At 46.6% G+C, this 12,402-nt stretch overlaps 10 non-coding genes across 10 annotated transcripts; all 10 read left to right on the top strand.

Annotated features, from left to right (window-relative positions):
* Positions 1-1,188: 1,188 nt before the first annotated feature.
* Positions 1,189-1,271, top strand: trnal-aag (transfer RNA leucine (anticodon AAG)). Its single transcript has one exon. It is a non-coding gene; the product is annotated as a tRNA-Leu (tRNA).
* Positions 1,272-2,085: 814 nt separating this feature from the next.
* Positions 2,086-2,168, top strand: trnal-cag (transfer RNA leucine (anticodon CAG)). The gene has a single exon. It is a non-coding gene; the product is annotated as a tRNA-Leu (tRNA).
* An 814-nt stretch (positions 2,169-2,982) lies between these two features.
* trnal-aag (transfer RNA leucine (anticodon AAG)) lies at positions 2,983-3,065 on the top strand. Its single transcript has one exon. It is a non-coding gene; the product is annotated as a tRNA-Leu (tRNA).
* Positions 3,066-3,879: 814 nt separating this feature from the next.
* Positions 3,880-3,962, top strand: trnal-cag (transfer RNA leucine (anticodon CAG)). Its single transcript has one exon. It is a non-coding gene; the product is annotated as a tRNA-Leu (tRNA).
* An 814-nt stretch (positions 3,963-4,776) lies between these two features.
* Positions 4,777-4,859, top strand: trnal-aag (transfer RNA leucine (anticodon AAG)). Its single transcript has one exon. It is a non-coding gene; the product is annotated as a tRNA-Leu (tRNA).
* An 815-nt stretch (positions 4,860-5,674) lies between these two features.
* Positions 5,675-5,757, top strand: trnal-cag (transfer RNA leucine (anticodon CAG)). Its single transcript has one exon. It is a non-coding gene; the product is annotated as a tRNA-Leu (tRNA).
* An 815-nt stretch (positions 5,758-6,572) lies between these two features.
* On the top strand, positions 6,573-6,655 carry trnal-cag (transfer RNA leucine (anticodon CAG)). Its single transcript has one exon. It is a non-coding gene; the product is annotated as a tRNA-Leu (tRNA).
* An 815-nt stretch (positions 6,656-7,470) lies between these two features.
* trnal-aag (transfer RNA leucine (anticodon AAG)) lies at positions 7,471-7,553 on the top strand. Its single transcript has one exon. It is a non-coding gene; the product is annotated as a tRNA-Leu (tRNA).
* Positions 7,554-9,266: 1,713 nt separating this feature from the next.
* trnal-aag (transfer RNA leucine (anticodon AAG)) lies at positions 9,267-9,349 on the top strand. The gene has a single exon. It is a non-coding gene; the product is annotated as a tRNA-Leu (tRNA).
* A 2,611-nt stretch (positions 9,350-11,960) lies between these two features.
* Positions 11,961-12,043, top strand: trnal-cag (transfer RNA leucine (anticodon CAG)). The gene has a single exon. It is a non-coding gene; the product is annotated as a tRNA-Leu (tRNA).
* The last annotated feature ends 359 nt before the right edge of the window (positions 12,044-12,402 follow it).

Here is a 12,402-nt window from a genome sequence, read left to right as displayed (position 1 = left end):
CGCATGACAGGCGGAGATACTGTCCATTATACTAACGAGGAATTTCTGTGTGACTGATACAGTCGTCAGACGAAAAGACAACTATCGCCAAGGAGTGAAATAAGATTTTGGTGTCCCCTTTCAAGGTGCAGGAAAATTGCTATCACAGTCCCATCACTCAGAAGGAGAGTCTTCCATGAAGCTGCATGCCTTGTCAATATTCCCCTTCAACACGAACACAACGCAGACCCACATATTCGCTGGAATGATGCCTGGGCCCGCCGACAGTGTCGTCAAATATTCCTTTTCATAGTCAGAATGGCCGAGCGGTCTAAGGTGCTGCGTTCAGGTCGCAGTCTCCCCTGGAGGCGTGGGTTCAAATCCCACTTCTGACATTGCAGACTTCTCCTAGAGAAACATTTTCACTGGCAAGGCAACCCAAGTTTACTCCTTGCTTAGCGATACCATGTCGTATTGCTATTCTGCCACTGCATCATCTTGTTTAAAGATTATTGTGGCCGCTTTACCTCCGAAGAGTTCTTGCTTCCAAATGCTATACCTACTTTTTGTTTGCCTCAGGAGCCCTGTTAAACAACAGCCAAGACACTTGTTGCATGAGAATCTTCTGACCACTGCTCAACAAGCTGTGTTGTCACAACCTTCTACAGTGCTTTGGGCAGGACAGAATCATTAGCAAAAGCACATTGTTGATTATAAGGTCTTGGTTTGCACTTAACACCATAGTAAACGGGAAAGGGCTTTTGACCAAAGCAACCTGGCCTCATGTTAGGCTATTTGAAGGGGGCTATTGACATTTAGGCCGAAGATGGGTGAGAGTATCAAAACAATCATCACTTGGTGGCAGGCAGCTGATAAAAGCCTATTTTCTCCCCGTCAGGGAATCGCACCCCGATCTTCCGCATGACAGGCGGAGATACTGTCCATTATACTAACGAGGAATTTCTGTGTGACTGATACAGTCGTCAGACGAAAAGACAACTATCGCCAAGGAGTGAAATAAGATTTTGGTGTCCCCTTTCAAGGTGCAGGAAAATTGCTATCACAGTCCCATCACTCAGAAGGAGAGTCTTCCATGAAGCTGCATGCCTTGTCAATATTCCCCTTCAACACGAACACAACGCAGACCCACATATTCGCTGGAATGATGCCTGGGCCCGCCGACAGTGTCGTCAAATATTCCTTCTAGTAGTCAGGATGGCCGAGCGGTCTAAGGCGCTGCGTTAAGGTCGCAGTCTCCCCTGGAGGCGTGGGTTCAAATCCCACTTCTGACATTGCAGACTTCTCCTAGAGAAACATTTTCACTGGCAAGGCAACCCAAGTTTACTCCTTGCTTAGCAATACCATGTCGTATTGCTATTCTGCCACTGCATCATCTTGTTTAAAGATTATTGTGGCCGCTTTACCTCCGAAGAGTTCTTGCTTCCAAATGCTATGCCTACTTTTTGTTTGCCTCAGGAGCCCTGTTAAACAACAGCCAAGACACTTGTTGCATGAGAATCTTCTGACCACTGCTCAACAAGCTGTGTTGTCACAACCTTCTACAGTGCTTTGGGCAGGACAGAATCATTAGCAAAAGCACATTGTTGATTATAAGGTCTTGGTTTGCACTTAACACCATAGTAAACGGGAAAGGGCTTTTGACCAAAGCAACCTGGCCTCATGTTAGGCTATTTGAAGGGGGCTATTGACATTTAGGCCGAAGATGGGTGAGAGTATCAAAACAATCATCACTTGGTGGCAGGCAGCTGATAAAAGCCTATTTTCTCCCCGTCAGGGAATCGAACCCCGATCTTCCGCGTGACAGGCGGAGATACTGTCCATTATACTAACGAGGAATTTCTGTGTGCCTGACACAGTTGTCAGACGAAAAGACAACTATCGCCAAGGAGTGAAATAAGATTTTGGTGTCCCGTTTCAAGTTGCAGGAAAATTGCTATCACAGTCCCATCACTCAGAAGGAGAGTCTTCCATGAAGCTGCATGCCTCGTCAATATTCCCCTTCAACACAAACACAACGCAGACCCACATATTCGCTGGAATGATGCCTGGGCCCGCCGACAGTGTCGTCAAATATTCCTTTTCATAGTCAGAATGGCCGAGCGGTCTAAGGTGCTGCGTTCAGGTCGCAGTCTCCCCTGGAGGCGTGGGTTCAAATCCCACTTCTGACATTGCAGACTTCTCCTAGAGAAACATTTTCACTGGCAAGGCAACCCAAGTTTACTCCTTGCTTAGCGATACCATGTCGTATTGCTATTCTGCCACTGCATCATCTTGTTTAAAGATTATTGTGGCCGCTTTACCTCCGAAGAGTTCTTGCTTCCAAATGCTATACCTACTTTTTGTTTGCCTCAGGAGCCCTGTTAAACAACAGCCAAGACACTTGTTGCATGAGAATCTTCTGACCACTGCTCAACAAGCTGTGTTGTCACAACCTTCTACAGTGCTTTGGGCAGGACAGAATCATTAGCAAAAGCACATTGTTGATTATAAGGTCTTGGTTTGCACTTAACACCATAGTAAACGGGAAAGGGCTTTTGACCAAAGCAACCTGGCCTCATGTTAGGCTATTTGAAGGGGGCTATTGACATTTAGGCCGAAGATGGGTGAGAGTATCAAAACAATCATCACTTGGTGGCAGGCAGCTGATAAAAGCCTATTTTCTCCCCGTCAGGGAATCGCACCCCGATCTTCCGCATGACAGGCGGAGATACTGTCCATTATACTAACGAGGAATTTCTGTGTGACTGATACAGTCGTCAGACGAAAAGACAACTATCGCCAAGGAGTGAAATAAGATTTTGGTGTCCCCTTTCAAGGTGCAGGAAAATTGCTATCACAGTCCCATCACTCAGAAGGAGAGTCTTCCATGAAGCTGCATGCCTCGTCAATATTCCCCTTCAACACAAACACAACGCAGACCCACATATTCGCTGGAATGATGCCTGGGCCCGCCGACAGTGTCGTCAAATATTCCTTTTAGTAGTCAGGATGGCCGAGCGGTCTAAGGCGCTGCGTTAAGGTCGCAGTCTCCCCTGGAGGCGTGGGTTCAAATCCCACTTCTGACATTGCAGACTTCTCCTAGAGAAACATTTTCACTGGCAAGGCAACCCAAGTTTACTCCTTGCTTAGCAATACCATGTCGTATTGCTATTCTGCCACTGCATCATCTTGTTTAAAGATTATTGTGGCCGCTTTACCTCCGAAGAGTTCTTGCTTCCAAATGCTATGCCTACTTTTTGTTTGCCTCAGGAGCCCTGTTAAACAACAGCCAAGACACTTGTTGCATGAGAATCTTCTGACCACTGCTCAACAAGCTGTGTTGTCACAACCTTCTACAGTGCTTTGGGCAGGACAGAATCATTAGCAAAAGCACATTGTTGATTATAAGGTCTTGGTTTGCACTTAACACCATAGTAAACGGGAAAGGGCTTTTGACCAAAGCAACCTGGCCTCATGTTAGGCTATTTGAAGGGGGCTATTGACATTTAGGCCGAAGATGGGTGAGAGTATCAAAACAATCATCACTTGGTGGCAGGCAGCTGATAAAAGCCTATTTTCTCCCCGTCAGGGAATCGAACCCCGATCTTCCGCGTGACAGGCGGAGATACTGTCCATTATACTAACGAGGAATTTCTGTGTGCCTGACACAGTTGTCAGACGAAAAGACAACTATCGCCAAGGAGTGAAATAAGATTTTGGTGTCCCGTTTCAAGTTGCAGGAAAATTGCTATCACAGTCCCATCACTCAGAAGGAGAGTCTTCCATGAAGCTGCATGCCTCGTCAATATTCCCCTTCAACACAAACACAACGCAGACCCACATATTCGCTGGAATGATGCCTGGGCCCGCCGACAGTGTCGTCAAATATTCCTTTTCATAGTCAGAATGGCCGAGCGGTCTAAGGTGCTGCGTTCAGGTCGCAGTCTCCCCTGGAGGCGTGGGTTCAAATCCCACTTCTGACATTGCAGACTTCTCCTAGAGAAACATTTTCACTGGCAAGGCAACCCAAGTTTACTCCTTGCTTAGCGATACCATGTCGTATTGCTATTCTGCCACTGCATCATCTTGTTTAAAGATTATTGTGGCCGCTTTACCTCCGAAGAGTTCTTGCTTCCAAATGCTATACCTACTTTTTGTTTGCCTCAGGAGCCCTGTTAAACAACAGCCAAGACACTTGTTGCATGAGAATCTTCTGACCACTGCTCAACAAGCTGTGTTGTCACAACCTTCTACAGTGCTTTGGGCAGGACAGAATCATTAGCAAAAGCACATTGTTGATTATAAGGTCTTGGTTTGCACTTAACACCATAGTAAACGGGAAAGGGCTTTTGACCAAAGCAACCTGGCCTCATGTTAGGCTATTTGAAGGGGGCTATTGACATTTAGGCCGAAGATGGGTGAGAGTATCAAAACAATCATCACTTGGTGGCAGGCAGCTGATAAAAGCCTATTTTCTCCCCGTCAGGGAATCGCACCCCGATCTTCCGCATGACAGGCGGAGATACTGTCCATTATACTAACGAGGAATTTCTGTGTGACTGATACAGTCGTCAGACGAAAAGACAACTATCGCCAAGGAGTGAAATAAGATTTTGGTGTCCCCTTTCAAGGTGCAGGAAAATTGCTATCACAGTCCCATCACTCAGAAGGAGAGTCTTCCATGAAGCTGCATGCCTCGTCAATATTCCCCTTCAACACAAACACAACGCAGACCCACATATTCGCTGGAATGATGCCTGGGCCCGCCGACAGTGTCGTCAAATATTCCTTTTAGTAGTCAGGATGGCCGAGCGGTCTAAGGCGCTGCGTTAAGGTCGCAGTCTCCCCTGGAGGCGTGGGTTCAAATCCCACTTCTGACATTGCAGACTTCTCCTAGAGAAACATTTTCACTGGCAAGGCAACCCAAGTTTACTCCTTGCTTAGCAATACCATGTCGTATTGCTATTCTGCCACTGCATCATCTTGTTTAAAGATTATTGTGGCCGCTTTACCTCCGAAGAGTTCTTGCTTCCAAATGCTATGCCTACTTTTTGTTTGCCTCAGGAGCCCTGTTAAACAACAGCCAAGACACTTGTTGCATGAGAATCTTCTGACCACTGCTCAACAAGCTGTGTTGTCACAACCTTCTACAGTGCTTTGGGCAGGACAGAATCATTAGCAAAAGGCACATTGTTGATTATAAGGTCTTGGTTTGCACTTAACACCATAGTAAACGGGAAAGGGCTTTTGACCAAAGCAACCTGGCCTCATGTTAGGCTATTTGAAGGGGGCTATTGACATTTAGGCCGAAGATGGGTGAGAGTATCAAAACAATCATCACTTGGTGGCAGGCAGCTGATAAAAGCCTATTTTCTCCCCGTCAGGGAATCGCACCCCGATCTTCCGCATGACAGGCGGAGATACTGTCCATTATACTAACGAGGAATTTCTGTGTGACTGATACAGTCGTCAGACGAAAAGACAACTATCGCCAAGGAGTGAAATAAGATTTTGGTGTCCCGTTTCAAGGTGCAGGAAAATTGCTATCACAGTCCCATCACTCAGAAGGAGAGTCTTCCATGAAGCTGCATGCCTCGTCAATATTCCCCTTCAACACAAACACAACGCAGACCCACATATTCGCTGGAATGATGCCTGGGCCCGCCGACAGTGTCGTCAAATATTCCTTTTCATAGTCAGAATGGCCGAGCGGTCTAAGGTGCTGCGTTCAGGTCGCAGTCTCCCCTGGAGGCGTGGGTTCAAATCCCACTTCTGACATTGCAGACTTCTCCTAGAGAAACATTTTCACTGGCAAGGCAACCCAAGTTTACTCCTTGCTTAGCGATACCATGTCGTATTGCTATTCTGCCACTGCATCATCTTGTTTAAAGATTATTGTGGCCGCTTTACCTCCGAAGAGTTCTTGCTTCCAAATGCTATACCTACTTTTTGTTTGCCTCAGGAGCCCTGTTAAACAACAGCCAAGACACTTGTTGCATGAGAATCTTCTGACCACTGCTCAACAAGCTGTGTTGTCACAACCTTCTACAGTGCTTTGGGCAGGACAGAATCATTAGCAAAAGGCACATTGTTGATTATAAGGTCTTGGTTTGCACTTAACACCATAGTAAACGGGAAAGGGCTTTTGACCAAAGCAACCTGGCCTCATGTTAGGCTATTTGAAGGGGGCTATTGACAGTTAGGCCGAAGATGGGTGAGAGTATCAAAACAATCATCACTTGGTGGCAGGCAGCTGATAAAAGACCAAGCTCTCCCCGTCAGGGAATCGAACCCCGATCTTCCGCGTGACAGGCGGAGATACTGTCCATTATACTAACGAGGAATTTCTGTGTGCCTGACACAGTTGTCAGACGAAAAGACAACTATCGCCAAGGAGTGAAATAAAATTTTGGTGTCCCCTTTCAAGGTGCAGGAAAATTGCTATCACAGTCCCATTACTCAGAAGGAGAGTCTTCCATGAAGCTGCATGCCTCGTCAATATTCCCCTTCAACACGAACACAACGCAGACCCACATATTTGCTGGAATGATGCCTGGGCCCACTGACAGTGTCGTCCAATATTCCTTTTAGTAGTCAGGATGGCCGAGCGGTCTAAGGCGCTGCGTTCAGGTCGCAGTCTCCCCTGGAGGCGTGGGTTCAAATCCCACTTCTGACATTGCAGACTTCTCCTAGAGAAACATTTTCACTGGCAAGGAAACCCAAGTTTACTCCTTGCTTAGCAATACCATGTCGTATTGCTATTTTGCCACTGCATCATCTTGTTTAAAGATTATTGTGGCCGCTTTACCTCCGAAGAGTTCTTGCTTCCAAATGCTATGCCTACTTTTTGTTTGCCTCAGGAGCCCTGTTAAACAACAGCCAAGACACTTGTTGCATGAGAATCTTCTGACCACTGCTCAACAAGCTGTGTTGTCACAACCTTCTACAGTGCTTTGGGCAGGACAGAATCATTAGCAATAGGCACATTGTTGATTATAAGGTCTTGGTTTGCACTTAACACCATAGTAAACGGGAAAGGGCTTTTGACCAAAGCAACCTGGCCTCATGTTAGGCTATTTGAAGGGGGCTATTGACATTTAGGCCGAAGATGGGTGAGAGTATCAAAACAATCATCACTTGGTGGCAGGCAGCTGATAAAAGACCAAGCTGTCCCCGTCAGGGAATCGAACCCCGATCTTCCACGTGACAGGCGGAGATACTGTCCATTATACTAACGAGGAATTTCTGTGTGCCTGACACAGTTGTCAGACGAAAAGACAACTATCGCCAAGGAGTGAAATAAGATTTTGGTGTCCCGTTTCAAGGTGCAGGAAAATTGCTATCACAGTCCCATCACTCAGAAGGAGAGTCTTCCATGAAGCTGCATGCCTCGTCAATATTCCCCTTCAACACAAACACAACGCAGACCCACATATTCGCTGGAATGATGCCTGGGCCCGCTGACAGTGTCGTCAAATATTCCTTTTAGTAGTCAGGATGGCCGAGCGGTCTAAGGTGCTGCGTTAAGGTCGCAGTCTCCCCTAGAGGCGTGGGTTCAAATCCCACTTCTGACATTGCAGACTTCTCCTAGAGAAACATTTTCACTGGCAAGGCAACCCAAGTTTACTCCTTGCTTAGCAATACCATGTCGTATTGCTATTCTGCCACTGCATCATCTTGTTTAAAGATTACTGTGGCCGCTTTACCTCCGAAGAGTTCTTGCTTCCAAATGCTATGCCTACTTTTTGTTTGCCTCAGGAGCCCTGTTAAACAACAGCCAAGACACTTGTTGCATGAGAATCTTCTGACCACTACTCAACAAGCTGTGTTGTCACAACCTTCTACAGTGCTTTGGGCAGGACAGAATCATTAGCAAAAGGCACATTGTTGATTATAAGGTCTTGGTTTGCACTTAACACCATAGTAAACGGGAAAGGGCTTTTGACCAAAGCAACCTGGCCTCATGTTAGGCTATTTGAAGGGGGCTATTGACATTTAGGCCGAAGATGGGTGAGAGTATCAAAACAATCATCACTTGGTGGCAGGCAGCTGATAAAAGACCAAGCTGTCCCCGTCAGGGAATCGAACCACGATCTTCCGCGTGACAGGCGGAGATACTGTCCATTATACTAACGAGGAATTTCTGTGTGCCTGACACAGTTGTCAGACGAAAAGACAACTATCACCAAGGAGTGAAATAAAATTTTGGTGTCCCCTTTCAAGGTGCAGGAAAATTGCTATCACAGTCCCATTACTCAGAAGGAGAGTCTTCCATGAAGCTGCATGCCTCGTCAATATTCCCCTTCAACACGAACACAACGCAGACCCACATATTTGCTGGAATGATGCCTGGGCCCGCTGACAGTGTCGTCCAATATTCCTTTTAGTAGGCAGGATGGCCGAGCGGTCTAAGGCGCTGCGTTCAGGTCGCAGTCTCCCCTGGAGGCGTGGGTTCAAATCCCACTTCTGACATTGCAGACTTCTCCTAGAGAAACATTTTCACTGGCAAGGAAACCCAAGTTTACTCCTTGCTTAGCAATACCATGTCGTATTGCTATTCTGCCACTGCATCATCTTGTTTAAAGATTACTGTGGCCGCTTTACCTCCGAAGAGTTCTTGCTTCCAAATGCTATGCCTACTTTTTGTTTGCCTCAGGAGCCCTGTTAAACAACAGCCAAGACACTTGTTGCATGAGAATCTTCTGACCACTACTCAACAAGCTGTGTTGTCACAACCTTCTACAGTGCTTTGGGCAGGACAGAATCATTAGCAAAAGGCACATTGTTGATTATAAGGTCTTGGTTTGCACTTAACACCATAGTAAACGGGAAAGGGCTTTTGACCAAAGCAACCTGGCCTCATGTTAGGCTATTTGAAGGGGGCTATTGACATTTAGGCCGAAGATGGGTGAGAGTATCAAAACAATCATCACTTGGTGGCAGGCAGCTGATAAAAGCCTATTTTCTCCCCGTCAGGGAATCGCACCCCGATCTTCCGCATGACAGGCGGAGATACTGTCCATTATACTAACGAGGAATTTCTGTGTGACTGATACAGTCGTCAGACGAAAAGACAACTATCGCCAAGGAGTGAAATAAGATTTTGGTGTCCCCTTTCAAGGTGCAGGAAAATTGCTATCACAGTCCCATCACTCAGAAGGAGAGTCTTCCATGAAGCTGCATGCCTTGTCAATATTCCCCTTCAACACGAACACAACGCAGACCCACATATTCGCTGGAATGATGCCTGGGCCCGCTGACAGTGTCGTCAAATATTCATTTTAGTAGTCAGGATGGCCGAGCGGTCTAAGGTGCTGCGTTAAGGTCGCAGTCTCCCCTAGAGGCGTGGGTTCAAATCCCACTTCTGACATTGCAGACTTCTCCTAGAGAAACATTTTCACTGGCAAGGCAACCCAAGTTTACTCCTTGCTTAGCAATACCATGTCGTATTGCTATTCTGCCACTGCATCATCTTGTTTAAAGATTACTGTGGCCGCTTTACCTCCGAAGAGTTCTTGCTTCCAAATGCTATGCCTACTTTTTGTTTGCCTCAGGAGCCCTGTTAAACAACAGCCAAGACACTTGTTGCATGAGAATCTTCTGACCACTGCTCAACAAGCTGTGTTGTCACAACCTTCTACAGTGCTTTGGGCAGGACAGAATCATTAGCAAAAGGCACATTGTTGATTATAAGGTCTTGGTTTGCACTTAACACCATAGTAAACGGGAAAGGGCTTTTGACCAAAGCAACCTGGCCTCATGTTAGGCTATTTGAAGGGGGCTATTGACAGTTAGGCCGAAGATGGGTGAGAGTATCAAAACAATCATCACTTGGTGGCAGGCAGCTGATAAAAGACCAAGCTCTCCCCGTCAGGGAATCGAAACCCGATCTTCCGCGTGACAGGCGGAGATACTGTCCATTATACTAACGAGGAATTTCTGTGTGCCTGACACAGTTGTCAGACGAAAAGACAACTATCGCCAAGGAGTGAAATAAAATTTTGGTGTCCCCTTTCAAGGTGCAGGAAAATTGCTATCACAGTCCCATTACTCAGAAGGAGAGTCTTCCATGAAGCTGCATGCCTCGTCAATATTCCCCTTCAACACGAACACAACGCAGACCCACATATTTGCTGGAATGATGCCTGGGCCCGCTGACAGTGTCGTCCAATATTCCTTTTAGTAGGCAGGATGGCCGAGCGGTCTAAGGCGCTGCGTTCAGGTCGCAGTCTCCCCTGGAGGCGTGGGTTCAAATCCCACTTCTGACATTGCAGACTTCTCCTAGAGAAACATTTTCACTGGCAAGGAAACCCAAGTTTACTCCTTGCTTAGCAATACCATGTCGTATTGCTATTCTGCCACTGCATCATCTTGTTTAAAGATTACTGTGGCCGCTTTACCTCCGAAGAGTTCTTGCTTCCAAATGCTATGCCTACTTTTTGTTTGCCTCAGGAGCCCTGTTAAACAACAGCCAAGACACTTGTTGCATGAGAATCTTCTGACCACTACTCAACAAGCTGTGTTGTCACAACCTTCTAAAGTGCTTTGGGCAGGACAGAATCATTAGCAAAAGGCACATTGTTGATTATAAGGTCTTGGTTTGCACTTAACACCATAGTAAACGGGAAAGGGCTTTTGACCAAAGCAACCTGGCCTCATGTTAGGCTATTTGAAGGGGGCTATTGACATTTAGGCCGAAGATGGGTGAGAGTATCAAAACAATCATCACTTGGTGGCAGGCAGCTGATAAAAGACCAAGCTGTCCCCGTCAGGGAATCGAACCACGATCTTCCGCGTGACAGGCGGAGATACTGTCCATTATACTAACGAGGAATTTCTGTGTGCCTGACACAGTTGTCAGACGAAAAGACAACTATCGCCAAGGAGTGAAATAAAATTTTGGTGTCCCCTTTCAAGGTGCAGGAAAATTGCTATCACAGTCCCATTACTCAGAAGGAGAGTCTTCCATGAAGCTGCATGCCTCGTCAATATTCCCCTTCAACACGAACACAACGCAGACCCACATATTTGCTGGAATGATGCCTGGGCCCGCTGACAGTGTCGTCCAATTTTCCTTTTAGTAGGCAGGATGGCCGAGCGGTCTAAGGCGCTGCGTTCAGGTCGCAGTCTCCCCTGGAGGCGTGGGTTCAAATCCCACTTCTGACATTGCAGACTTCTCCTAGAGAAACATTTTCACTGGCAAGGAAACCCAAGTTTACTCCTTGCTTAGCAATACCATGTCGTATTGCTATTCTGCCACTGCATCATCTTGTTTAAAGATTACTGTGGCCGCTTTACCTCCGAAGAGTTCTTGCTTCCAAATGCTATGCCTACTTTTTGTTTGCCTCAGGAGCCCTGTTAAACAACAGCCAAGACACTTGTTGCATGAGAATCTTCTGACCACTACTCAACAAGCTGTGTTGTCACAACCTTCTACAGTGCTTTGGGCAGGACAGAATCATTAGCAAAAGGCACATTGTTGATTATAAGGTCTTGGTTTGCACTTAACACCATAGTAAACGGGAAAGGGCTTTTGACCAAAGCAACCTGGCCTCATGTTAGGCTATTTGAAGGGGGCTATTGACATTTAGGCCGAAGATGGGTGAGAGTATCAAAACAATCATCACTTGGTGGCAGGCAGCTGATAAAAGCCTATTTTCTCCCCGTCAGGGAATCGCACCCCGATCTTCCGCATGACAGGCGGAGATACTGTCCATTATACTAACGAGGAATTTCTGTGTGACTGATACAGTCGTCAGACGAAAAGACAACTATCGCCAAGGAGTGAAATAAGATTTTGGTGTCCCCTTTCAAGGTGCAGGAAAATTGCTATCACAGTCCCATCACTCAGAAGGAGAGTCTTCCATGAAGCTGCATGCCTTGTCAATATTCCCCTTCAACACGAACACAACGCAGACCCACATATTCGCTGGAATGATGCCTGGGCCCGCCGACAGTGTCGTCAAATATTCCTTTTCATAGTCAGAATGGCCGAGCGGTCTAAGGTGCTGCGTTCAGGTCGCAGTCTCCCCTGGAGGCGTGGGTTCAAATCCCACTTCTGACATTGCAGACTTCTCCTAGAGAAACATTTTCACTGGCAAGGCAACCCAAGTTTACTCCTTGCTTAGCGATACCATGTCGTATTGCTATTCTGCCACTGCATCATCTTGTTTAAAGATTATTGTGGCCGCTTTACCTCCGAAGAGTTCTTGCTTCCAAATGCTATACCTACTTTTTGTTTGCCTCAGGAGCCCTGTTAAACAACAGCCAAGACACTTGTTGCATGAGAATCTTCTGACCACTGCTCAACAAGCTGTGTTGTCACAACCTTCTACAGTGCTTTGGGCAGGACAGAATCATTAGCAAAAGCACAGTGTTGATTATAAGGTCTTGGTTTGCACTTAACACCATAGTAAACGGGAA

This window comes from Odontesthes bonariensis, chromosome 5, assembly GCF_027942865.1.
Source record: "Odontesthes bonariensis isolate fOdoBon6 chromosome 5, fOdoBon6.hap1, whole genome shotgun sequence".
Lineage (NCBI taxonomy): Eukaryota > Metazoa > Chordata > Actinopteri > Atheriniformes > Atherinopsidae > Odontesthes > Odontesthes bonariensis.
The sequence above is the reverse complement of the archived record's forward strand: the minus strand, read 5'-3'. Positions and strand labels throughout refer to the sequence as shown.